The sequence below is a fragment of the Ranitomeya variabilis genome, chromosome 6 (assembly GCF_051348905.1).
Source record: "Ranitomeya variabilis isolate aRanVar5 chromosome 6, aRanVar5.hap1, whole genome shotgun sequence".
Taxonomy (NCBI): Eukaryota; Metazoa; Chordata; class Amphibia; order Anura; family Dendrobatidae; genus Ranitomeya; species Ranitomeya variabilis.
In genome coordinates this window covers 466,088,637-466,113,350 of record NC_135237.1, presented here as the reverse complement: position 1 = coordinate 466,113,350, position 24,714 = coordinate 466,088,637, and positions in this window count along the sequence as shown.

Genomic DNA, 24,714 nt, shown 5'->3' with positions numbered 1-24,714 from the left:
GGGATGTAAAATTCTTACTGTATTCCACATACTAAATTTTTTAGGTATGCAAATATTGAGCATGAATAAAATTATTATTTCTATTGTAATGCACCTATAATTTGATCTTTTTTATATATTTAAAAATAGTGCCTAAAAGAAAGAGAGATTTTAAGTTTCCCGCATCAAACAAAGCCTCCAAAACACTAATCAATGTGAATATAAAAAAGTTGTAGCTGGTGAAATGCAAGTGCTAAAGTATATTTAAAAAAAAACCTTAATGGAGATGAGTGTATTCTTTTTCATGCAACCTCTACTTATTAATAATTGTATTGTAACACTAAGGGTCCCTTCACATGTCAGTGATTATTCTTGTATGCAAAAAAATAGTCCGAGTTTTTACCATCAGAGTTTGAACAGAATTTCATCATTTTTTCTGATATGGGAAAAAAGGTTTCTTAAGCTTTTCCTATCAAACAGTCCATGTAAATCACACATAGAACAATAAAAAATAATAATACTAACTTTATAAAATAGGAGCTAGAAGGGAAACAAAAAGTAAAAAGTACCTGTTATGTATGGTCCAGCCATGACTATAATAAATGAGTAGGGGTATGCAAATAAGGTTGCATGAAAGTTTCTTCAGCCTGTAGCTGTATAAGTAAAGATAATAGATACAAGGTGGTACTGAGTGCATGGAGTGTCTGGGAACAGATGATAGAAGGGACCAGATTTTAGGAAAAAGTTAGGAAGGGAGAACAGGGAACAGTTTGATTAGTGAAGTGAGGTGATAAGACAGTTTAAAGAAATGTGTATGGCAGCTAAGTGCTATCTAATTTCTTCCACGGACACACAGAGTTGTATCAGAAATTTTTATCTCTAAATCGGATCAATATCAGACAAGTCTCTTTTTTTTTGTGCAGACCAGTTGGTCCAAGGAAAAAAATTGGATATGTGAATTACCACATAGACTATCATAAGTACGAGTGTTTCCCATGAAAAACACAGATACCATTCGTTTGAAAAAAAAAGATGTCTGAATGAGTTCTGATCCTTCACCTACAGTATTAATAAAGGGCTGTTGACATATTACTTAAGCTGTGGATAGGTGATAAATGTTTGATTACAGGGGCTATGACTGCTGGAATGATCATTAGAATTCAAGTCCCAAAGTCCCCAGTGAGAATGGAGCAGTAGTGTGCATATCCAGTTGCTACTCAATTCATTGCCTATAGAAGTTGTGTTTGCTCACGTTCTCTCCTGCTCCATTAACAAGGGGGCTTTGGGCCTTCTATTTTTGGGATTGTGGGTGTTGCAGCAGCTGGACTCCCAAACAATCATACATTTATAATCAATCCTGTGGATAAGGATAACCCATTAAAGTGGTTATTTTGCATCTATTAGAAGCTACAGGCTCAAAAAGGCTACCTTGGACAGACTTCGCATGAGCCAATCCATCTGACAGATTCCGGAGAAACCGCAACGTTCACCTTTTAATCCCTGTACAGAGATCTGGTCTTACAATGGGGTTCAGTAGCTTGCTTCCACTGAAGGGCTGCCATCTGGAAAAGCCAATCAGAGGCAGGAAGGATTGCCAAGCAGGGTCAAGGCCAAGACTTCATGTCAGAAACAGAATTGTGAAACAAGAGTATAGTCAAAGTTCACGCTGAGGTTAGAAAACAGAAGAAATCAGGAAAACTGTTATGATCTGGTGGCCTAAGAGCAGCATGAGACGTACTCTGGAGAAGGTGGTACCTGTACTGACCGCAGACCCTGAACTTAACACCGCAACTAGAAGTAGCCATGGAATGTACCTAGTGCTCCCTAGACATCTCAACACAGCCGGAGGACTAATTACCCCTAGAGATAGAAAAGGTAAAACTATCTTGCCTCAGAGAAAATCCCCAAAGGATAGGCAGCCCCCCACAAATATTAACTGTGAGAGGAGAGGGAAAAAAACATACACAGACTGAAATGAGGATTTAGCAAAGGAGGCCACTTCTAGCTAAATAGAAAGGATAGGACAGAGTACTTCGCGGTCAGTATTAAAACACTAGAAAATATCCACCACAGAAAATACAAAATCTCCACAGCTAACTAAAGATATGGAGGGTATATCTGCATCTCCAGAGATACCAGCTTGGCTAAACAAATCCTTATACAGACCAAGCTGGACAAGACAAAAACATGGAAAAGAACTGAACAATAAGGCCACAGCATGTGGACAGCAAAAATCAAGGCCAGAACTTATCTTTGTTGAAATGAACTGCAAAGCATGTGAATCCTCCAGGAACAATGGACAACTGGCACTGACTAAAGGGTGAAGCAAGACTAAATAGCCCAGTCAAAATTGCAAAAAGTGAACACACCTGATAAATGCTGAGATTCAGAGACAGCAGCGCTACCACTTACAACCACCGGAGGGAGCCCAAGAGCAGAATTCACAACAGTGCCCCCCCCCCCTTGAGGAGGGGTCACCGAACCCTCACCAGAGCCCCCAGGCCAATCCGGATGAGCCAAATGAAAGGCACGAACCAAATCATCAGCATGAACATCGGAGGCAACAACCCAAGAATTATCCTCCTGGCCATAACCCTTCCATTTGACAAGATACTGAAGCTTCCGCCTCGAAAAACGAGAATCCAAAATCTTCTCAACCACATACTCCAACTCCCCATCAATCAACACCGGGGCAGGAGGATCAACAGAGGGAACAACGGGCACCACATATTTCCGCAACAAAGACCTATGAAAAACATTAAGAATGGAAAAAGAGGCTGGAAGGGCCAAACGAAAAGACACTGGATTGATAATCTCAGAAATCCTATAAGGGCCAATAAACCGAGGCTTAAACTTAGGGGAAGAAACCTTCTTAGGGACATGACGGGAAGACAACCAGACCAAATCCCCAACCCGAAGCCGGGAACCAACATACCGACGACGGTTAGCAAAACGCTGAGCCCCCTCCTGAGACAACACCAAATTGTCATCAACATGAGCCCAAATTTGCTGCAACCTGTCAACCACAGAGTCCACCCCAGGACAATCAGAAGGCTCAACCTGCCCTGAAGAAAAACGAGGATGAAAACCAGAGTTACAAAAGAAGGGTGAGACCAAGGTAGCAGAACTAGCCCGATTATTAAGGGCAAACTCGGCCAATGGCAAGAAAGCCACCCAATCATCCTGATCAGCAGACACAAAGCATCTCAAATAAGTTTCCAAAGTCTGATTAGTTCGCTCGGTTTGTCCATTTGTCTGAGGATGAAATGCAGAAGAAAAAGACAAATCAATGCCCAGCCTAGCACAAAAGGCCTGCCAAAACCTAGAAACAAACTGGGAACCTCTATCGGACACAATATTCTCCGGAATGCCATGCAAACGAACCACATGCTGAAAAAACAACGGAACCAAATCAGAAGAGGAAGGCAACTTAGGCAAAGGTACCAAATGAACCATCTTAGAAAACCGGTCACAAACCACCCAGATAACTGACATCCTCTGGGAAACCGGAAGATCCGAAATAAAATCCATAGAAATATGCGTCCAAGGCCTCTCAGGGACCGGCAAAGGCAAAAGCAACCCACTAGCGCGGGAACAGCAAGACTTGGCCCGCGCACAAGTCCCACAGGACTGCACAAAAGAACGTGACAAAGAAGGCCACCAAAAGGACCTACCAACCAAATCTCTGGTACCAAAAATCCCAGGATGACCTGCTAACACAGAACAATGAACCTCCGAAATCACTTTACTAGTCTGTTGTGAATTCCGTTCTCGAACTCCCTCCTGTGGTCATGAATGGTACTTCGGTGAGTTCTGTCCGTGGACTCCCTCTGGTGGCTGTGAGTGGAGCTGCTGCTTCTGAGATTCCTTCTCCAGCTGCCCTGGTTTAGGGCTAGGCTGGATTCTCTATTTAACTCCACTCAGATCGTTACTCCATGCCAGCTGTCAATGTTCTAGTACTGGTTCAGAGCTCTCCTGGATCTTTCTTAGGACCTCTCTTCTCCAGCATAAGCTAAGTTCCTGCTTGTACATTTGTTACATATGGTTTTTCTTGCTAAGTTCTAGTCCAGCTTGCTATCATGAAACTGCCTGGCTAGCTGGAAGCTCTGGGGGTGCAGAGTGGCACCACCGCATCGTGAGTCGGTGCGGGGGTATTTTTTGCACACTTTGCGTGGTTTTTGTAGTTTGTTGTGTTGACCGCAAAGATCCCTTTTCTATCCTCAATCTGTTTAGTTAGACTGGCCTCCCTTTGCTAAAACCTATTTCATCCTGTGTTTGTGATTTCCTCTTAACTCGCAGTCAATACTTGTGGGGTGCTGCTTTTACCTTTGGGGAAATTTCTCTGAGGCAAATGAGGCTTTGTTTCCTTCTTTGGGGGGGGTTGGCTCTTAGGCTGTGAAGAGGCGTCTAGGCAGAGTCGGGAACGCTCCACGGCTATTTCTAGTTGTGTTGATAGGAGTGGGGTTTGCGGTCAGCGGAGTTCCCATTTCCCCAGAGCTCGTCCCGATTCCGTGTTAACTATCAGGTCATTCCTTGTGCATCTAACCACCAGGTCCATAACAGTACAGCTGGCCAACAAAGTGTTAATGCATCTCAATAGAGGGAAAAGAGAAGTTCTGAGACCATTTTTTTTTCCTCTGCAGTGTGTTCTGCCTTTCTTTTCCCCTTAAACTCTGGGTGGTTCAGAACTCAGGTGTGGATATGGACATTCAAGGTCTGTCCTCTAGTGTAGATCAACTCGCTGCAAGGGTGCAAAACATTCAAGATTATGTAGTTCAGAATCCTATGTTGGAGCCTAGAATTCCAATTCCTGATTTGTTTTCTGGGGATAGATCTAAATTTCTGAATTTCAAAAACAATTGTAAACTGTTTCTTGCTCTGAAACCCCGCTCTTCTGGTGACCCCATTCAGCAAGTAAAATTCATTATTTCTTTGTTGCGTGGTGACCCTCAAGACTGGGCATTCGCCCTGGCGCCAGGAGATCCTGCATTGCGTAATGTAGATGCGTTTTTTCTGGTGCTGGGATTGCTTTATGATGAACCTAATTCTGTGGATCAGGCAGAGAAAATTTTACTGGCTTTGTGTCAGGGTCAGGATGAAGCGGAGGTATATTGCCAGAAGTTCAGAAAGTGGTCTGTGCTTACTCAGTGGAATGAGTGTGCCCTGGCAGCAATTTTCAGAAAGGGTCTTTCTGAAGCCCTTAAGGATGTTATGGTGGGGTTCCCAACGCCTGCTGGTCTGAATGAATCAATGTCCTTGGCCATACAGATCGATCGGCGCTTACGTGAGCGCAAAACTGTGCACCATTTGGCGGTATCCTCTGAGCAGAGGCCTGAGCCTATGCAATGTGATAGGACTTTGACCAGAGCTGAACGGCAAGAACATAGACGTCAGAATGGGCTGTGTTTTTACTGTGGTGACTCCACTCATGCTATCTCTGATTGTCCTAAGCGCACTAAGCGGTTCGCTAGGTCCGTCACCATTGGTACTGTACAGCCTAAATTTCTTTTGTCTGTTTCTCTGATTTGCTCTTTGTCATCCTAGTCTGTTATGGCATTTGTGGATTCAGGCGCTGCCCTGAATTTGATGGACTTAGAGTTTGCCAGGCGCTGTGGTTTTTTCTTGGAGCCCTTGCAGCATCCCATTCCTTTGAGGGGAATTGATGCTACGCCTTTGGCCAAGAATAAGCCTCAGTACTGGACCCAGTTGACATTGTGCATGGCTCCTGCGCATCAGGAGGATATTCGCTTTTTGGTGTTGCATAATCTGCATGATGTGGTCGTGTTGGGTTTGCCATGGCTGCAGGTCAATAATCCAGTATTGGATTGGAAATCAATGTCGGTGTCCAGTTGGGGTTGTCAGGGGGTACATGGGGATGTTTCATTGTTGTCAATTTCTTCCTCCACTCCTTCTGAAGTCCCTGAGTTTTTGTCGGATTACCGGGATGTATTTGATGAGCCCAAGTCTAGTGCCCTACCTCCTCATAGGGATTGTGATTGTGCTATTAATTTGATTCCTGGTAGCAAGTTCCCTAAGGGACGACTTTTCAATTTGTCTGTGCCAGAACACGCTGCTATGCGGAGTTATATAAAGGAGTCCTTGGAGAAAAGGCATATTCGCCCGTCGTCGTCACCATTGGGAGCAGGGTTCTTTTTTGTGGCCAAGAAGGATGGTTCTCTGAGACCTTGTATAGATTACCGCCTTCTTAATAAAATCACGGTCAAATTTCAGTACCCTTTGCCTCTACTGTCTGATTTATTTGCTCGGATTAAGGGGGCTAGTTGGTTCACCAAGATAGACCTTCGAGGGGCGTATAATCTCGTGCGTATTAAACAGGGCGATGAATGGAAAACAGCATTTAATACGCCCGAGGGCCATTTTGAGTACCTGGTCATGCCATTCGGCCTTTCTAATGCTCCCTCTGTGTTTCAGTCCTTTATGCATGACATCTTCCGAAAGTATCTGGATAGATTCATGATTGTATATTTGGATGATATTTTGGTCTTTTCGGATGATTGGGAGTCCCATGTGAAGCAGGTCAGAATGGTGTTCCAGGTCCTTCGTGCTAATTCCTTGTTTGTGAAGGGATCTAAGTGTCTCTTTGGAGTTCAGAAGGTTTCCTTTTTGGGCTTCATTTTTTCCCCTTCTACTATCGAGATGGATCCTGTTAAAGTCCAAGCTATTTATGATTGGACTCGGCCTACATCTGTGAAGAGCCTTCAGAAATTTCTGGGCTTTGCCAATTTTTACCGTCGCTTCATCGCTAATTTTTCTAGTGTTGTTAAACCGTTGACTGATTTGACCAAGAAGGGTGCTGATGTGGTGAATTGGTCCTCTGCGGCCGTTGAGGCTTTTCAGGAGTTGAAACGTCGTTTCTCTTCGGCTCCTGTGTTGTGTCAGCCAGATGTTTCGCTCCCTTTTCAGGTCGAGGTGGATGCTTCTGAAATTGGAGCAGGGGATGTTTTGTATCAGAGAAGTTCTAATTGCTCTGTAATGAAGCCATGCGCTTTCTTTTCGAGGAAGTTTTCGCCTGCTGAGCGGAATTATGATGTTGGCAATCGGGAGTTGTTGGCTATGAAGTGGGCATTCGAGGAGTGGCGACATTGGCTTGAAGGAGCCAAGCATTGCATGGTGGTCTTGACAGATCACAAGAATCTGACTTATCTCGAGTCTGCCAAGCGGTTGAATCCTAGACAGGCTCGTTGGTCGCTGTTTTTCTCCCGTTTCAATTTTGTGGTTTCGTACTTTCCGGGTTCTAAGAATGTGAAGGCTGATGCCCTTTCAAGGAGTTTTGTGCCTTATTCTCCTGAGGTTCCTGAGCCGGCTGGTATTCTCAGAGAGGGGGTAGTTCTGTCTGCCATCTCCCCTGATTTGCGGCGGGTGCTGCAGGAGTTCCAGGATGATAGACCTGACCGTTGTCCGGCGGAAAAACTGTTTCTCCCTGATAGATGGACTAATAGAGTTATCTCTGAGGTTCATTGTTCGGTGTTGGCTGGTCATCCCGGGATTTTGGTACCAGAGATTTGGTGGCTAGGTCCTTTTGGTGGCCTTCCTTGTCGCGGGATGTGCATTCTTTTGTGCAGTCTTGTGGGACTTGTGCTCGGGCTAAGCCCTGCTGTTCTTGTGCCAGTGGGTTACTTTTGCCCTTGCCGGTCCCGAAAAGGCCTTGGACGCATGTTTCCATGGATTTTATTTCAGATCTTACTGTTTCTCAAAGGATGTCGGTCATCTGGGTGGTTTGTGATCGCTTCTCTAAAATGGTCCATTTGGTACCCTTGCCTAAATTGCCTTCTTCCTCTGATTTGGTTCCATTATTTTTCCAACATGTGGTTCGTTTGCATGGCATTCCGGAGAACATCGTGTCTGACAGAGGTTCCCAGTTCGTCTCAAGGTTTTGGCGGTCCTTTTGTGCTAAGATGGGCATTGATTTGTTGTTTTCTTCGGCTTTCCATCCTCAGACAAAAGCCAAACCGAACGAACCAATCAGACTTTGGAAACTTATCTGAGATGCTTTGTTTCTGCGGATCAGGATGATTGGGTGACCTTCTTGCCATTGCCTGAGTTCGCCCTTAATAATCGGGCCAGTTCGGCTACTTTGGTTTCGCCTTTTTTTGTAATTCTGGTTTTCATCCTCGTTTTTCTTCAGGGCAGGTTGAGCCTTCGGACTGTCCTGGTGTGGATTCTGTGGTGGACAGGTTGCAACAAATTTGGACTCATGTGGTGGACAATTTGACCTTGTCCCAAGAGAAGGCTCAACGTTTCGCTAACCGCCGTCGCCGTGTTGGTCCCCGACTTTGTGTTGGGGATTTGGTTTGGTTATCATCTCGTTATGTTCCTATGAAGGTTTATTCTCCTAAGTTTAAGCCTCGTTTCATTGGTCCTTATAAGATATCTGAAATTCTTAATCCTGTATCATTTCGTTTGGCCCTTCCTGCTTCTTTTGCCATCCATAATGTGTTCCATAGGTCGTTGCTGCAGAGATATGTGGCGCCTATGGTTCCCTCCGTTGATCCTCCTGCTCTGGTGTTGGTTGAGGGGGAGTTGGAGTATGTGGTGGAGAAGATTTTGGATTCTCGTATTTCGAGACAAAAACTTCAGTACTTGGTCAAATGGAAGGGCTATGGTCAGGAGGATAATTCCTGGGTGGTTGCCTCTGATGTCCATGCTGCCGATTTAGTTCGTGCCTTTCATTTGGCTCATCCTGATCGGCCTGGGGGCTCTGGTGAGGGTTCGGTGACCCCTCCTCAAGGGGGGGTACTGTTGTGAATTCCGTTCTCGAACTCCCTCCTGTGGTCATGAATGGTACCTCGGTGAGTTCTGTCCGTGGACTCCCTCTGGTGGCTGTGAGTGGAGCTGCTGCTTCTGAGATTCCTTCTCCAGCTGCCCTGGTTTAGGGCTAGGCTGGATTCTCTATTTAACTCCACTCAGATCGTTACTCCATGCCAGCTGTCAATGTTCTAGTACTGGTTCAGAGCTCTCCTGGATCTTTCTTAGGACCTCTCTTCTCCAGCATAAGCTAAGTTCCTGCTTGTACATTTGTTACATATGGTTTTTCTTGCTAAGTTCTAGTCCAGCTTGCTATCATGAAACTGCCTGGCTAGCTGGAAGCTCTGGGGGTGCAGAGTGGCACCACCGCATCGTGAGTCGGTGCGGGGGTATTTTTTGCACACTTTGCGTGGTTTTTGTAGTTTGTTGTGTTGACCGCAAAGATCCCTTTTCTATCCTCAATCTGTTTAGTTAGACTGGCCTCCCTTTGCTAAAACCTATTTCATCCTGTGTTTGTGATTTCCTCTTAACTCGCAGTCAATACTTGTGGGGGGCTGCTTTTACCTTTGGGGAAATTTCTCTGAGGCAAGTGAGGCTTTGTTTCCTTCTTTGGGGGGGTTGGCTCTTAGGCTGTGAAGAGGCGTCTAGGCAGAGTCGGGCATGCTCCACGGCTGTTTCTAGTTGTGTTGATAGGAGTGGGGTTTGCGGTCAGTGGAGTTCCCATTTCCCCAGAGCTCATCCCGATTCCGTGTTAACTATCAGGTCATTCCTTGTGCACCTAACCACCAGGTCCATAACACTAGTCCATCTGTCAGGAACAAACAATTTTCCCACTGGACAGCGGTCAGGTTTATCAGCCTGAAATTCCTGAAGAACCCGTCGTAAATCAGGGGAGATGGCAGAAAGAATCACCCCTTCCTTCAGAATACCGACCGGCTCAAGGACCCCAGGAGAATCAGGCAAAAAGCTCCTAGAGAGGGCATCAGCCTTAACATTCTTAGAACCCGGAAGATACGAGACCACAAAATCAAAAAGGAGAAAAACAGGGACCATCGGGCCTGTCTAGGATTCAGCCGTTTGGCAGACTCGAGATAAATCAGATTCTTATGATCGGTCAAGACCACAATACGGTGCTTGGCCCCCTCAAACCAATGCCGCCACTCCTTAAAAGCCCACTTCATAGCCAACAACTCATGATTGCCGACATTATAATTGCGTTCCGCAGGCGAAAACTTTCGAGAAAAGAAGGCACACGGTTTCATCAAGGAAGCATCAGAATTCCTCTGAGACAAAACGGCCCCTGCCCCAATCTCAGAAGCGTGAACCTCAACCTGAAAAGGAAGAGAAACATCCAGCTGACGCAACACAGGGGCAGAAGTAAATCGGTGTTTAAGCTCCTGAAAGGCAGAAACAGCCACAGAGGACCAATTCGTCACATCAGTGCCTTTCTTCGTCAAATCAGTCAGGGGTTTAACCACACTGGAGAAGTTGGCAATGAAACGGCGATAAAAATTAGCAAAGCCCAAAAATTTCTGAAGGCTCTTTACGGATGTGGGCTGGATCCAATCATGAATGGCCTGAACCTTAACCGGATCCATTTCTATAGATGAGGGAGAAAAAATGAAGCCCAAAAAAGAAATCTTCTGTACTCCAAAGAGGCACTTAGACCCCTTCACAAACAAGACATTATCACAAAGGATCTGAAATACCGTCCTGACCTGTTTCACATGAGACTCCTAATCATCTGAAAAAATCAAAATATCATCCAAATATACAATCATGAATTTATCAAGATAATTCCGAAATATATCATGCATGAAGGACTGAAACACAGATGGAGCATTAGAGAGTCCGAATGGCATTACAAGGTATTCAAAATGGCCTTCGGGCGTATTAAACGCAGTTTTCCATTCGTCACCCTGCTTAATACGAACAAGATTATATGCCCCTCGAAGGTCAATCTTAGTAAACCAACTAGCCCTCTTAATCCTAGCAAACAGATCAGAAAGCAAAGGCAAAGGGTATTGGAATTTGACCGTGATCTTATTCAAGAGGCGATAATCAATACAGGGTCTCAAGGAGCCATCTTTTTTGGCAAAAAAAAAAAACCCGCTCCCAATGGTGAATAAGATGGCCGAATATGCCCCTTCTCCAAGGACTCCTTAACATAGCTCCGCATGGCAGTATGTTCTGGCACAGACAGGTTGAAAAGTCTACCCTTAGGGAACTTACAGCCTGGAATCAAGTCAATAGCACAATCACAGTCCCTATGCGGTGGAAAGGAACTGGACTTGGGCTCATTGAATACATCCTGGAAATCTGACAAAAACTCAGGAATTTCAGAAGAGGGGGAGGAGGCAATTGACATCAAAGGAACATCACCATGAACCCCCTGACAACCCCAACTAGTCACAGACATAGATTTCCAATCTAATACCGGATTATGCACTTGTAACCATGGGAAACCCAGCACAATAGCATCATGCAAATTATGCAACACCAGAAAACGACAATCTTCCTGATGGGCTGGCGCCATGCACATGGTCAGATGTGTCCAAAACTGAGGTTTATTTTTAGCCAATGGTGTAGCATCAATGCCCCTCAAAGGAATAGGACTCTGCAAAGGCTGCAAGGGGAAACCACAACATCTGGCAAATTCTAAGTCCATTAAGTTTAGAGCAGCGCCTGAATCCACAAATGCCATGACAGAAAATGACGATAATGAGCAGATCAGGGTCACAGATAACAGAAATTTAGGTTGTACAGTACTGATGGTAACAGAACTAGCGATTCTCTTGGTACGCTTAGGGCAATCAGAAATAACATGAGCAGAATCGCCGCAGTAAAAACACAACCTATTCTGACGTCTGAATTCTTGTTGTTCAGCTCTAGAAACAATCCTATCACACTGCATAGGCTCAGGACTCCGCTCGGAAGACAATGCCATAGTGTGCACAACTCTGCGCTCGCGCAAGCGCCGATCAATCTGAATGGCCAGAGACATAGAATCACTCAGACCAGCAGGCATGGGAAACCCCACCATAACATCTTTAACGGATTCAGAAAGACCCTTTCTGAAGATTGCCGCCAAGGCATCCTCATTCCATTTAGTCAGTACAGACCATTTTCTAAACTTCTGGCAATATGATTCTGCCGCTTCTTGACCCTGAGACAGGGCCAACAAGGTCTTCTCAGCATGATCCACTGAATTAGGTTCGTCATACAATAACCCAAGCGCCTGAAAAAAGGTGTCTACATTAAGCAACGCCGGATTCCCAGGTTCCAGGGCAAATGCCCAATCCTGGGGGTCACCACGCAGCAGAGATATAACAATTTTAACCTGCTGGATGGGATCACCAGAGGAACGGGGTTTCAGAGCAAAAAACAGTTTACAGTTATTTTTAAAGCTCAGAAATTTGGACCTATCCCCAAAAAACAAATCAGGAGTTGGAATTCTAGGCTCTAAAACCGGAGTCTGAACGATATAATCGGAAATACCCTGTACTCTAGCAGCAAGTTGATCCACATGAGAAGCCAATCCCTGAACATCCATACCAGCGCCGAACTCCTGAGCCACCCAGAGGTAAAGAGGGAAGAAAAGAAAAAAAAACACAACAGACTACAGAAAAAAAAGGCTCAGCACTTTCCTTCCCTTCTTCTGAGATGCGGTTAACTCGTTATTGGCCAGTTGTACTGTTATGATCGGGTGGCCTAAGAGCAGCATGAGATGTACTCTGGAGAAGGTGGTACCTGTACTGACCACAGACCCTGAACTTAACACCGCAACTAGAAGTAGCCATGGAATGTACCTAGCGCTCCCTAGACATCTCGACACAGCCGGAGGACTTATTACCCCTAGAGATAGAAAAGGGAAAACTATCTTGCCTCAGAGAAAATCCCCAAAGGATAGGCAGCCCCCCACAAATATTAACTGTGAGAGGAGAGGGAAAAAACATACACAGACTGAAATGAGGATTTAGCAAAGGAGGCCACTTCTAGCTAAATAGAAAGGATAGGACAGAGTACTATGCGGTCAGTATTAAAACACTAGAAAACATCCACCACAGAAAATACAAAATCTCCACAGCTAACTAAAGATATGGAGGGTATATCTGCATCTCCAGAGATACCAGCTTGGCTAAACAAATCATTATACAGACCAAGCTGGACAAGACAAAAACATGGAAAAGAACTGAACAATAAGGCCACAGCATGTGGACAGCAAAAATCAAGGCCAGAACTTATCTTTGTTGAAATGAACTGCAAAGCAGAAGAGACCAGGCAGGGATGTGAATCCTCCAGGAACAATGGACAACTGGCACTGACTAAAGGGTTAAGCAAGACTAAATATCCCAGTTAAAATTGCAAAAAGTGAACACACCTGATAAATGCTGCGATTCAGAGACAGCAGCGCTACCACTTACAACCACCGGAGGGAGCCCAAGAGCAGAATTCACAACAGAAAACAACACAAGCAAGGACAGTAGCACAAGTCAGGTAGCAAAACTAATTGCCTGGTAGTGGAAGTCAGAGATTCAGGGGCATAAATAGTAGGCAGCCCCACCCAAGGTTCTCAGAAAGGAGTAATCGAAACTAGACAATTAATTACATACCTCCCTGATCTACTGGCATCAAAAGTCCCAGGAATAAAGCAGGACTAATGCTATCAAGCATCACCCCCAACAAAAGCACTGCGCCATCTAACAGTCAAAGCAGAAGCCTGCACAGATGTTACAGGTTAGAACTTACAATATTTATTTAATACAGTTGAATTAAAATTTCTCCCTTCTGATGGACTATTGTGATATAAAATATTTAGATTGTGAGCCCCAATGAGGACAGTGCCGATATTGTTTGTAAAGTGCTGTGGAAATAATGTCGCTATATAGGTGAGTAAAATAAATAAATAACATGTTTTCTAGGTTATAGAATAAAGCACATATAATACCTGATGAAGGCCGTTGTGGGCTGAAATGCGTTGTTTTGTTCTTATTAAAGTGTCCTAATAATTTGGTACTGAGCAAATTATCTCAACCTCCAAACTATCCTTGTCTTCAGGAAGCGCCAAGAAAGGAATTTTTTTTTTCTAACCATTGTATTCACATGCAATCCTTGGATCAAGGCAGGCATAGTTCCTGCAATAGTGCTGCATACCGGAATATTATAAGGCGTGGATCCATCATGCGGACCAATTGAATGTACATACAAGACATCCAAAGGGTAAGTGCAACAATATATATTTCTTGCTGTGAATATATACCTACACTTAGACTCTGCGCCCCTTGTCTCCCCTTTATATCTCCTTCCAATATCCTTATAGAATAAAGGATGTGAACTTTTGCACTAATAGCTAATAAAAACGCAGATGTCCTGCACACTATAGTAGCTACTGCAATAGCCATAACAAAGTTAAAAGTGCAACATTTCCATTTTTATTTTTTAATACTTTCAATGCTCAACCTTTATTCAATATCAAACTTATCACAATCTTTGTCTTAATCTCTCATTGTGTAGTATAAGAATGATGCAAAGTTTAGACTATCTGAAAACCTTTTCTCCTGAGCAATGGCAAAACAAGCTTATAATCAACATCATCGAACATTTGCACCTCCTTACATGAGGCATTTTACGAAACCATCTCTAGATGGTATTTTACTCCAAATAATCTAGCAAAGGCTTTCCCAAACCAATCTCCTCTTTGTTGAAGGGATTGTGGGCTCAAGGGAGATTTATTACACGTTCTATGGGAATGTCCCAAACTACAATATTTTTAAAAATAAATATCATTACTTATTAATCAAATAACAAGACACAACATTATTTTACTTCCAGAAATGACTTTACTATCTTTAGATTTAGATGTAGTAAATACATCTTTGAAACCTATACTAATTCCCATTTTTCTAGTAGTTAAAAATCCATAGCAGCAAATTGGAAAAAACATCCAGTCCCATCATTGCAGATATTGTAGCCAAAATAACTTTCCTTGATTCTAATGAGAGGAGCCATGCCACACCAAATAATTACTATTCAAAGAACTATAAGAGATGGGAACCCTGGATTAACTTTTACTCTAGTTAGCTAAATTTTGTGTAAGACCTTAACAACTTAATTAAATTAATACTAACTAATATTGTTATATTTGATTCTTAATACTTTATGTTTAATATTACAGTATATTTGTTTCGTAATACTTTCTTATTCTCCTCTATTTTGTGATTTCACTGAAAACTTATGTTCTCAAAAATGTGAAACCCTATATGTATGTTTCTAATTTAATGTTATAACCACTGCTAATAATAATTTTACAATATTGTCATTATTCTCCTATCCCTCCCTCTTTTCCCTTCTTTCATTTTCCCTAGGTTAATACAATAAAGATCAATTTTCTTTCCTTCTCATACACCTACCCTTTCCCATTCCAACCGTTTATAAAATTTGAATAAAATGATTGGAATATAAAGTTTAGACTATCTGTCCACATATTTCACATTTATATTTTGTAAATATTTTCGGTATTCTTGAATTATATCACCGCAGGAGTAAAGCTAATAAATGAAATGCACATATTTATAGGAATCGGCAGCTGTTGACATTTTCCGAGCACATAAACAGAGATTTATTGATTTGTAGTAAAATGCTTCACAGGAAGCATATTGCATGTCATAGTTGGGCTGGTGTGATACTGGGTTACAAAGAACAATAGAATTTTGCATTGAAAAAACTATTAACATGGGAGCATGAAAACTGCCATCATGTGGGTTAAATGTAAAGCACAGATTTTAAGTAAAATTTATAAAAATGTTATATTTTTTAAATTAACCCCTTCGTGACATGCGCCGTACTAGTACGGCGCTGCCGGCACTGCATTAGTGCCAGCCGCAGTACTAGTACGGCGCCCCGATCACCGCGGTCTCACGCTGAGCGCCGCGGTGATCGGGTGCGGGTGTCAGCTGTATATGACAGCTGACACCCCGCAGCAATGCCCATGATCGGCGCTGTCGCCGATCGCGGGCATTTAACCCCTCTGATGCCGCTGTCAATAGTGACAGCGGCATAGAGGGGGATCGCGCAGGGACGGGGGCTCCCTGCGCTCTCCCACCGGAGCAACGCGATGAGATCGCGCTGCTCCGGTGACCTGGAAGGAGTCCCCGGATCCAAGATGGCCGCGGGACTCCTTCCGGGTCATAAGATGACCCTGCTTGCCGGCGTCTGCTGAGAATCCTCATAGCAGGCGCCGGCAAGCCTCTGTTACGTGCCTGTCACATCGGTGATCAGACCGAGTGCTATGCACACGGTCTGATCACCGATCTGTGATGTCCCCTCCTGGGACAAAGTAAAAAAGTAAAAAAAAAATTTTTCCAAATGTGTAAAAATAAAAAAAAAAAAAATTCCTAAATAAAGAAAAAAAAAATAAATATATTCCCATAAATACATTTCTTTATCTAAATAAAAAAAACACCACACAATAAAAGTACACATATTTAGTATCGCCGCGTCCGTAACAACCCCACCTATAAAACTATATCACTAGTTAACCCCTTCAGTGAACACCGTAAAAAAAAAAAAAAAAAAACGAGGCAAAAAACAACGCTTTATTCTCATACCGCCAAACAAAAAGTGGAATAACACGCGATCAAAAAGACGGATATAAATAACCATGGTACCGCTGAAAACGTCATCTTGTCCCGCAAAAAAAAAGCCGCCATACAGCATCATCAGCAGAAAAATAAAAAAGTTATAGCTCTCAGAATAAAGCGATGCAAAAACAATTATTTTTTATATAAAATAGTTTTTATTGTGTAAAAGCGCCAAAACATAAAAAAATTATATAAATGAGTTATCGCTGTAATCGTACTGACCCGAAGAATAAAACTGCTTTATCCTTTTTACCAAACGCGGAACGGTATAAACGCCCCCCCTAAAAGAATTTCAGGAATTGCTGGTTTTTGTTCATTCCGCCTCCCAAAAATCGGAATAAAAAGCGATCAAAAAATGTCATGTACCCGAAAATGGTACCAGCAAAAACGTCAACTCGTCCCGCAAAAAACAAGATCTCACATGACTCTGTGGACCAAAATATGGAAAAATTATAGCTCTCAAAATGTGGTGATGCAAAAACTATTGTTTGCAATAAAAAGCGTCTTTTAGTGTGTGACGGCTGCCAACCATAAAAATCCGCCCAAAAAACGCTATAAAAGTAAATCAAATCCCCCTTCATCACCCCCTTAGTTAGGAAAAATAATAAAATTTTAAAAAATATATTTATTTCCATTTTCCCGTTAGGCTACTTTCACACTAGCGTCGGTACGGGGCCGTCGCGCTGCGTCGGCCCGACATACCGACGCATACTGTGCAAGCGCCGCACAACGGGGGCAGCGGATGCTGTTTTTCCACGCATCCGCTGCCCCATTGTGAGGTGCGGGGAGGTGGGGGCGGAGTTCCAGCCGCGCATGCGCGGTCGGAAATGGTGGACCGTCGGCACAAAAAAAGTTACATGTAACGTTTGTTGCTGCCGGCTGTCCGCCACAACACGACGCAACCGTCGCACGACGCTTGCGACGTGTGTCAATACGTCGCTAATGTTAGTCTATGGGGAAAAAACGCATCCTGCAGATGACTTTGCAGGATGCGTTTTTTCGCCAAAACGACGCATTGCGACGTATGCAAAAAAACGCTAGTGTGAAAGTAGCGCTAGGGTTAGGACTAGGGTTAGGGTTGGGGTTAGGGTTTCAGTTAGAATTGGGGAGTTTTCACTGTTTAGGCACATCAGGGGCTCTCCAAACGCGACATGGCGTCCGATCTCAACGCGTTTGTTTGCGTTAAAAACGCATGCGTTTTTATAGAAAAAAAACAGAACACACTGAAAAGTCACCCACCACCATCAAGGTGATAAAGGGATCCAAACCCTAACCCTAACCCTACCCCTAAACTCATCCCTAACCGTTTAATGAACATTTTCTGACAGTCATAGTGCCACGTATTTCAGTGCCACGTATTTCAGTGCCACGTATTTCAGTGCCACGTATTTCAGTGCCACGTATTTCAGTGCCACGATATTTCAATGCCACGATATTTCAGTGCCACGTATTTAAGTGCCACGGTATTTCAGTGAAATACGTGGCACTGAAATATCGTGGCATTTACGTGAAATACGTGGCACTTAAATACGTGGCACTTAAATACGTGGCACTTAAATACGTGGCACTTAAATACGTGGCACTTAAATACGTGGCACTTATATACGTGGCACTTAAATATCGTGGCATGTACATGAAATACGTGGCACTTATATACGTGGCACTTATATACGTGGCACTTATATACGTGGCACTTATATACGTGGCCACTGAAATATCGTGGCACTTATATACGTATATACGTATATAAACGTATTTCAGTGCCACGTATTTCAGTGCCACGTATTTCAGGTTAGGGGTAGGGTTAGGGGTAGGGTTAGGGTTTTTTGGTTTTTTCTTGTTTTCTTGTGTTTTTCTATAAAAACGCATGCGTCTAAAAAAACGCATGCGTTTTACCGCGATTACATGCGTTTTTTCACACATGCGTTTTTAAAAAAAACGCAAGTGTGAAACCAGCCTTATCCTTGGGAAAATAAAAACATGGGGGCTAAAATATAATTTTCGTGGAAAAAAATATATTTTTTATTTTCGCGGCTCTGCGTTATAAACTGTAGTGAAGCACTTGGGGGTTCAAAGTTCTCACAACACATCTAGATAAGTTCCGTGGGGGGTCTAGTTTCCAATATGGGGTCACTTGTGGGGGGTTTCTACTGTTTAGGTACATCAGGGGCTCTGCAAATGCAACATGACACCTGCAGACCAATCCATCTAAGTCTGCATTTCAAACGGCGCTCCTTCCCTTCCGAGCTCTGCCGTGCGCCCAAACAGTGGTTTATCCCCATATATGAAGTATCAGCGTACTCAGGACAAATTGGACAACAACTTTTGTTGTCCAATTTCTCCTGTTACCCTTGGGAAAATAAAAATGTGGGGGCTAAAATATAATTTTCGTGGAAAAAAAAAATTATTTTATTTTCATGGCTCTGCGTGATAAACTGTAGTGAAACACTTGTTGGTTCAAAGTTCTCACAACACATCTAGATAAGTTCCGTGGGGGGTCTAGTTTCCAATATGGGGTCACTTGTGGGGGGTTTCTACTGTTTAGGTACATCAGGGGCTCTGCAAATGCAACATGACACCTGCAGACCAATCCATCTAAGTCTGCATTTCAAACGGCGCTCCTTCCCTTCCGAGCTCTGCCGTGCGCCCAAACAGTGGTTCCCCCCAATGTATGGGGTATCAGCGTACTCAGGACAAATTGGACAATAACTTTTGTGGTCCAATTTCTCCTGTTACCCTTGGGGGAAAAAAAATTGTGGGCTAAAACATCATTTTGTGGAAAGAAAAAATGATTTTTTGATTTTCACAGCGCTACATTCTAAACTTTAGTGAAACAACTGGGGGTTAAAAGTGCTCACCACACATCTAAATAAGTTCCTTAGGGGGTCTTCTTTCCAAAATAGTGTCACTTGTGGGGGTTTCCACTGTTTAGGCACGTCAGGGGCTCTCCAAACACGACATGGGTTCCGATCTCAATTCCAGCCAATTTTGCATTGAAAAGTCAAATGGCGCTCCTTCCCTTCCGAGCTCTGCCATGCGCCCAAACAGTGGTTTATCCCCATATATGAAGTATCAGCGTACTCAGGACAAATTGCACAACAACTTTTGGCATCCAATTTATCCTGCTACCCTTGGGAAAATAAAAAATTTGGGGCAAAAAGATCATTTTTTGTGAAAATTAATATTAATTTTTTTTTACGGCTCTACATTATAAACTTCTGTGAAGCACTTGGAGGTTCAAAGTGCTCACCACACATCTAGATAAATTCCTTAGGGGGTCTTCTTTCCAAAATGGTGTCAATTGTGGGGGTTTCCACTGTTTAGGCACGTCAGGGGCTCTCCAAACACGACATGGGTTCCGATCTCAATTCCAGCCAATTTTGCATTGAAAAGTCAAATGGCGCTCCTTCCCTTCCGAGCTCTGCCATGCGCCCAAACAGTGGTTTACCCCCACATATGGGGTATCAGCGTACTCAGGACAAATTGCACAACAACTTTTGGGGTCCAATTTATCCTGCTACCCTTGGGAAAATAAAAAATTTGGGGCAAAAAGATCATTTTCTGTGAAAATTAATATTAATTTTTTTTACGGCTCTACATTATAAACTTCTGTGAAGCACTTGGAGGTTCAAAGTGCTCACCACACATCTAGATTAGTTCCTTAGAGGGTCTACTTTCCAAAATGGTGTCACTTGTGGGGGTTTCCACTGTTTAGGCACGTCAGGGGCTCTCCAATCGCGACATGGGCTCCGATCTCAATTCCAGCAAATCTTGCATTGAAAAGTCAAATGGCGCTCCTTCCCTTCCGAGCTCTGCCATGTGCCCAATCAATGGTTTACCCCAACATGTGGGGTATCGGCGTACTCAGGACAAATTGTACAACGACTTTTTTGGTCCAATTTCTCCTGTTACCCTTGGTAAAATAAAACAAATTGGATCTGAAGTAAAAATTTTGTGAAAAAAAAGTTAAATGTTCAATTTTTTTTAAACATTCCAAAAATTCCTGTGAAGCACCTGAAGGGTTAATAAACTTTTTGAATGTGGTTTAGAGTACCTTGAGGGGTGCAGTTTTTAGAATGGTGTCACTTTTGGACATTTTCTGTCATATAGACCCCTCAAAGTCACTTCAAGTGTGAGGTGGTCCGTAAAAAAAATGGTTTTGCAAATTTTGTTGCAAAAATGAGAAATCGCTGGTCAACTTTTAACCCTTATAACTCCCTAACAAAAAAAAATTATGTTTCCAAAATTGTGCTGATGTAAAGCAGACATGTGGGAAATGTTGTTTATTAACTATATTATGTGATATAACTCTCTAATTTAAGGGCATAAAAACGAAAAATTTGAAAATTGCTAAATTTTCATAATTTTCGACAAATTTCTGTTTTTTTCACAAATAAATGCAAGTCATATCGAAGAAGTTTTACCACTATCATAAAGTACAATATGTCACGAGAAAACAATCTCAGAATCACCAGGATCCGTTGAAGCGTTTCAGAGTTATGACCTCATAAAGTGACAGTGGTCAGAATTGTAAAAATTGGCCGTGTCACTTAGGTGAAAACAGGCTTTGGGGTGAAGGGGTTAAAGGAAAAATCAATTGTGATTATTTAGTATCCAGTGGTATAAACTAACAGGCAGGTAGTTGGTAACTACCTGCCTGCTCTACCTGGCAGCAACTGCTCTTGTTGGCAATATAGCTGGTCCACATCAACAGAGCAGTTCTTCCTCCTCTGGGCTGATCTGTCGATGGGGTGTGACTGCTGAAGTCATGCTGATTGACAGCCTACACCCTGCAGTTAGGCACTGGGAATTTAGCTGTCAATTAGCATGATGCAAAATAAAAAAAATATTTTTGGAGCACATATCGGGAGTGGAAGAGGTGGAGGAGGTTGGAGTGGCTGTTTCCCCATCCATGGAGAAACACCCTCATCCACCCATCTTTGCTACACAAGGTTTTAATTGCGTTCCACGCCTTGTTTCCTTTTCCCATTCGATGAGACCTTATTTGGCACATGGAGAGGTAGGACATATAGCAGTTAGGGACCATCCATATTAAAAGGTAGACCTTGACATCGTTGGATGGCTTTTGTACTCTTTGAACAAAAAACACAAAATACCTTATGTTTTTAATGTTTACAGCAAATTTGGCTTTCATGTATTCATTAATCATGGAGTTCCAACACATCGCGTAAATGTACAAATGTCAGTCAGAATGATGTTGGCAGTCATGTCTTGTCAACAGAGCAGAGCTGAGAGAAGCCCCTGCTCTGTCAACATCACGTCAGCAGAAGCCGATAAATTTCCTGCAATAGCGATCTATGACCACTTTGTGCCAGCAGAGATTGGTGCAGGGCATAACAGGCAGGTAGGAAGCAACTTCCTGCCTCTTAGGTTTAAGGCTCATAGTAAAAGGAAAAGTCCTGAATAACCCCTGTAAAGACTTTTGCATTATTGCCTCATTGAATCTAAAAATGTATAGACAGAGGCTCTGATCCCAGTGATATTATTATCTTTATTTTTAAAGCCTCATTAATTTCATGTTTCTGCATATTTGATGAGGGTTTACATATAGAGCACATACTGTATCTAAATTACAGTAAATACACTAACAGGAAGAGATTGGTACAGACCCTGCCTTCACGGGCTTACAATCTACAATGTATTTGGGAAGGAGACAGTAAATTGGGGGCTTACAGCAGTTCCGGTGGTGGTGAGGTGGCAGCGGGGTTATTGCAGGCTGTAGGCCTTTCTGAAGAGATGAGTTTTCAGGTTGCATTTGTAGGATTCAATTGTGGGAGGCAATCAGACATTTTCAGGTACTAAATCCCCGAGGGTGGGGGATGCTCCATAAAAATTGGGGGGATGGTTGGGTGATTAATGTACAAAGATGGAGGAGAGAAGAAGATCTCGTGAGAACCCAGAGGTTACATGTGCGAAGGTATAGGGGAGTGATGTGTCACTTACAGGCTGCTTAGTTTTTTTATGTAAACACTGATTAATCAACAGGAGATTATCACTAAAAGATTAGTAAACCTGCTGCCCTTTAGTTCTCCATATTAATGAGCTCTGTATAACCCTGTTTCCCACCGCCGTCAATCTATTTATTGGGATTTATTTTTACAGCATTTATATTACACAGTCACTGATTGGCTTTATGGTGATATCAAATGTGTCTAGGTTTTTTCTTGTTTTATCACTTTTGCAGAAACAGAACCTTGAAAAAAAATTTATTTTGCGTCTCCACATTCCAAGAGCCAACATTTGTATGTTTCTGCCAATGTTTTCTATTGTAGTAAAGTACATATTGTAATTGTGAGAGAGTCATGTTTCTTTAGTTTTGTGAGTGGTTTTATGCATTTCACTGCTTTCAATAATAAAAGTTTCATTTTATCATACAAGTCATTAGGGTTATGAGCATATCTATTATGTGCAATTTGTTGCTCGTTAATTTTTTTCCTTCAAATATTTTTTGAGAAAATGTGTTTTATCTTTTCCTTACATGGATTTTTTTTTTAACTTATGGAACTTTTTTACATCCCATTAAGTGACTTTGACTACAGTCTTCTGATCACTCCTGTAAAGCAAATTATTATGATTTTCAGAGTTACATCGATTGACAGCCTTAGGTACTTCCTCTGGCAAAGCATATTAGGCTTGTGCACATTGCAAACTTGGCTGTTACAAAAGTTCATTGCATCCCGAAATCGCATCCGTTGGTGCCTATGGGCCTACTGAGGTACAAAGTAACTTTGACCATGGCTTCTAAGTGATTGAAGAGCTCCCGTGCCCGCACCATTACTGCACTCTTTATAGTACAGAAGTTGTTGGATATTAACTACTCACAAACAACAATTATTCATGCGCAGTCAAACGACTGTAAATAAATCGGACTGAGATTGGACCACAATTCTCAGACTCGCATGCCAACTGCACAGAAATATATGAAGCTATCAAGCTCGCGTCGGGAGAGTGGCCGGGCAGTCCATACATTGCGGTCTGATCTCGGTCCGATGTATACGGCCGTCTGACTCTGCTCTTATAGTTAGTGCCTACGATTTCATCAGATAACAGTACAAGATCTTACATTTTGAACACAATTAATACATTGGAAGCCATGAAAATGTAACAGAAATATAGATATTACACAAATACATGGTGTTTGTAGTTATTTTTACAAACTATATTAGAAAAATCTAAATTACTCTCTGATTAGATTTTAATTTAAATTTTCATCTTTTTATATGCTTTATATAATATAATGCATTTTATTATCTTTTTGGACGCTATGTAAAAAAAAGACAAAATAAATATATTGCTCAATTTATTTTATTATTATAGAGCCTTAGATTCTCCAAAAAATATGATCTTCGATGGCACAGGTTTGGCACAAGAAAATAGTTGTATGAATAGGATGTCTTTTTCATAGGAAGACACTTCAGGAAATGCCAGCATATTTTTTCCTGATTCAACTTTTTAGCCTTGTATCGTAATTTACTAAGTTCTTTTTCTTGCTTTTGACCGCCAGTGTATTTTTTGAGCAGTTTCTATAGTTTTGGAAACATCTTTTTTTACAGGAATTGTCCTGACATTTTTTCGAACTCCATTCAACAATGAAGAAACCGCCAGTTATCTCTGAAGCAACAAGGTTTGCAAAATCTTCAAAAATGTTGCACGGGTGTCTGTTGAGCAATCGCATTGACTTTTATTTTAAAGTACCGTATTTTCCGGCGTATAAGACGACTGGGCGTATAAGACGACCCCCCAACTTTACCAGTTAAAAAATAAAATCTTCTTAAAAGTTGGGGGTCTTCTTATACACCGTATGTCGTCTTATAGGGCCGGTGAATATGTGCCTTTTGGGGGGGGGGGAGTGATCCTGATGAGGACGAGGGGGCGTCTCACAGGAAAGTGAGTATCCCCCATTACCTTATCATAGCGCTGCAGCGTGGGGTCTCTGTGCTGGGAGCGGCGGCTGCTGTGCTGTGCTGTGGCGGCTCCTCTTCTGCAGTGTGGGGCCTCTGGTGCTGTGGGGCGGTGGCGGCGGCGTATCTTCATGCAGTCGGGGCTCCTCCGGCATCTCAGCCTGGAAGCCCCGCCGGCAACTCCATCGGTACAATGCGGTCAGGTGGCCTCCGGGAAAATGGCCGCTGCTCAGATTCAGATCTCGTCCCGAGATCTCGGGAGACGAGATCTGAATCTGAGCAGCGGCCATTTTCCCGGAGGCAGCTCAATAGGTGCGATGCGGTGGCCCGGCCGCTGGGGGCTGTGCATGCTCAGATTCAGATCTCGTCCCGAAATCTCGGGACACGAGATCTGAATCTAAGCAGCG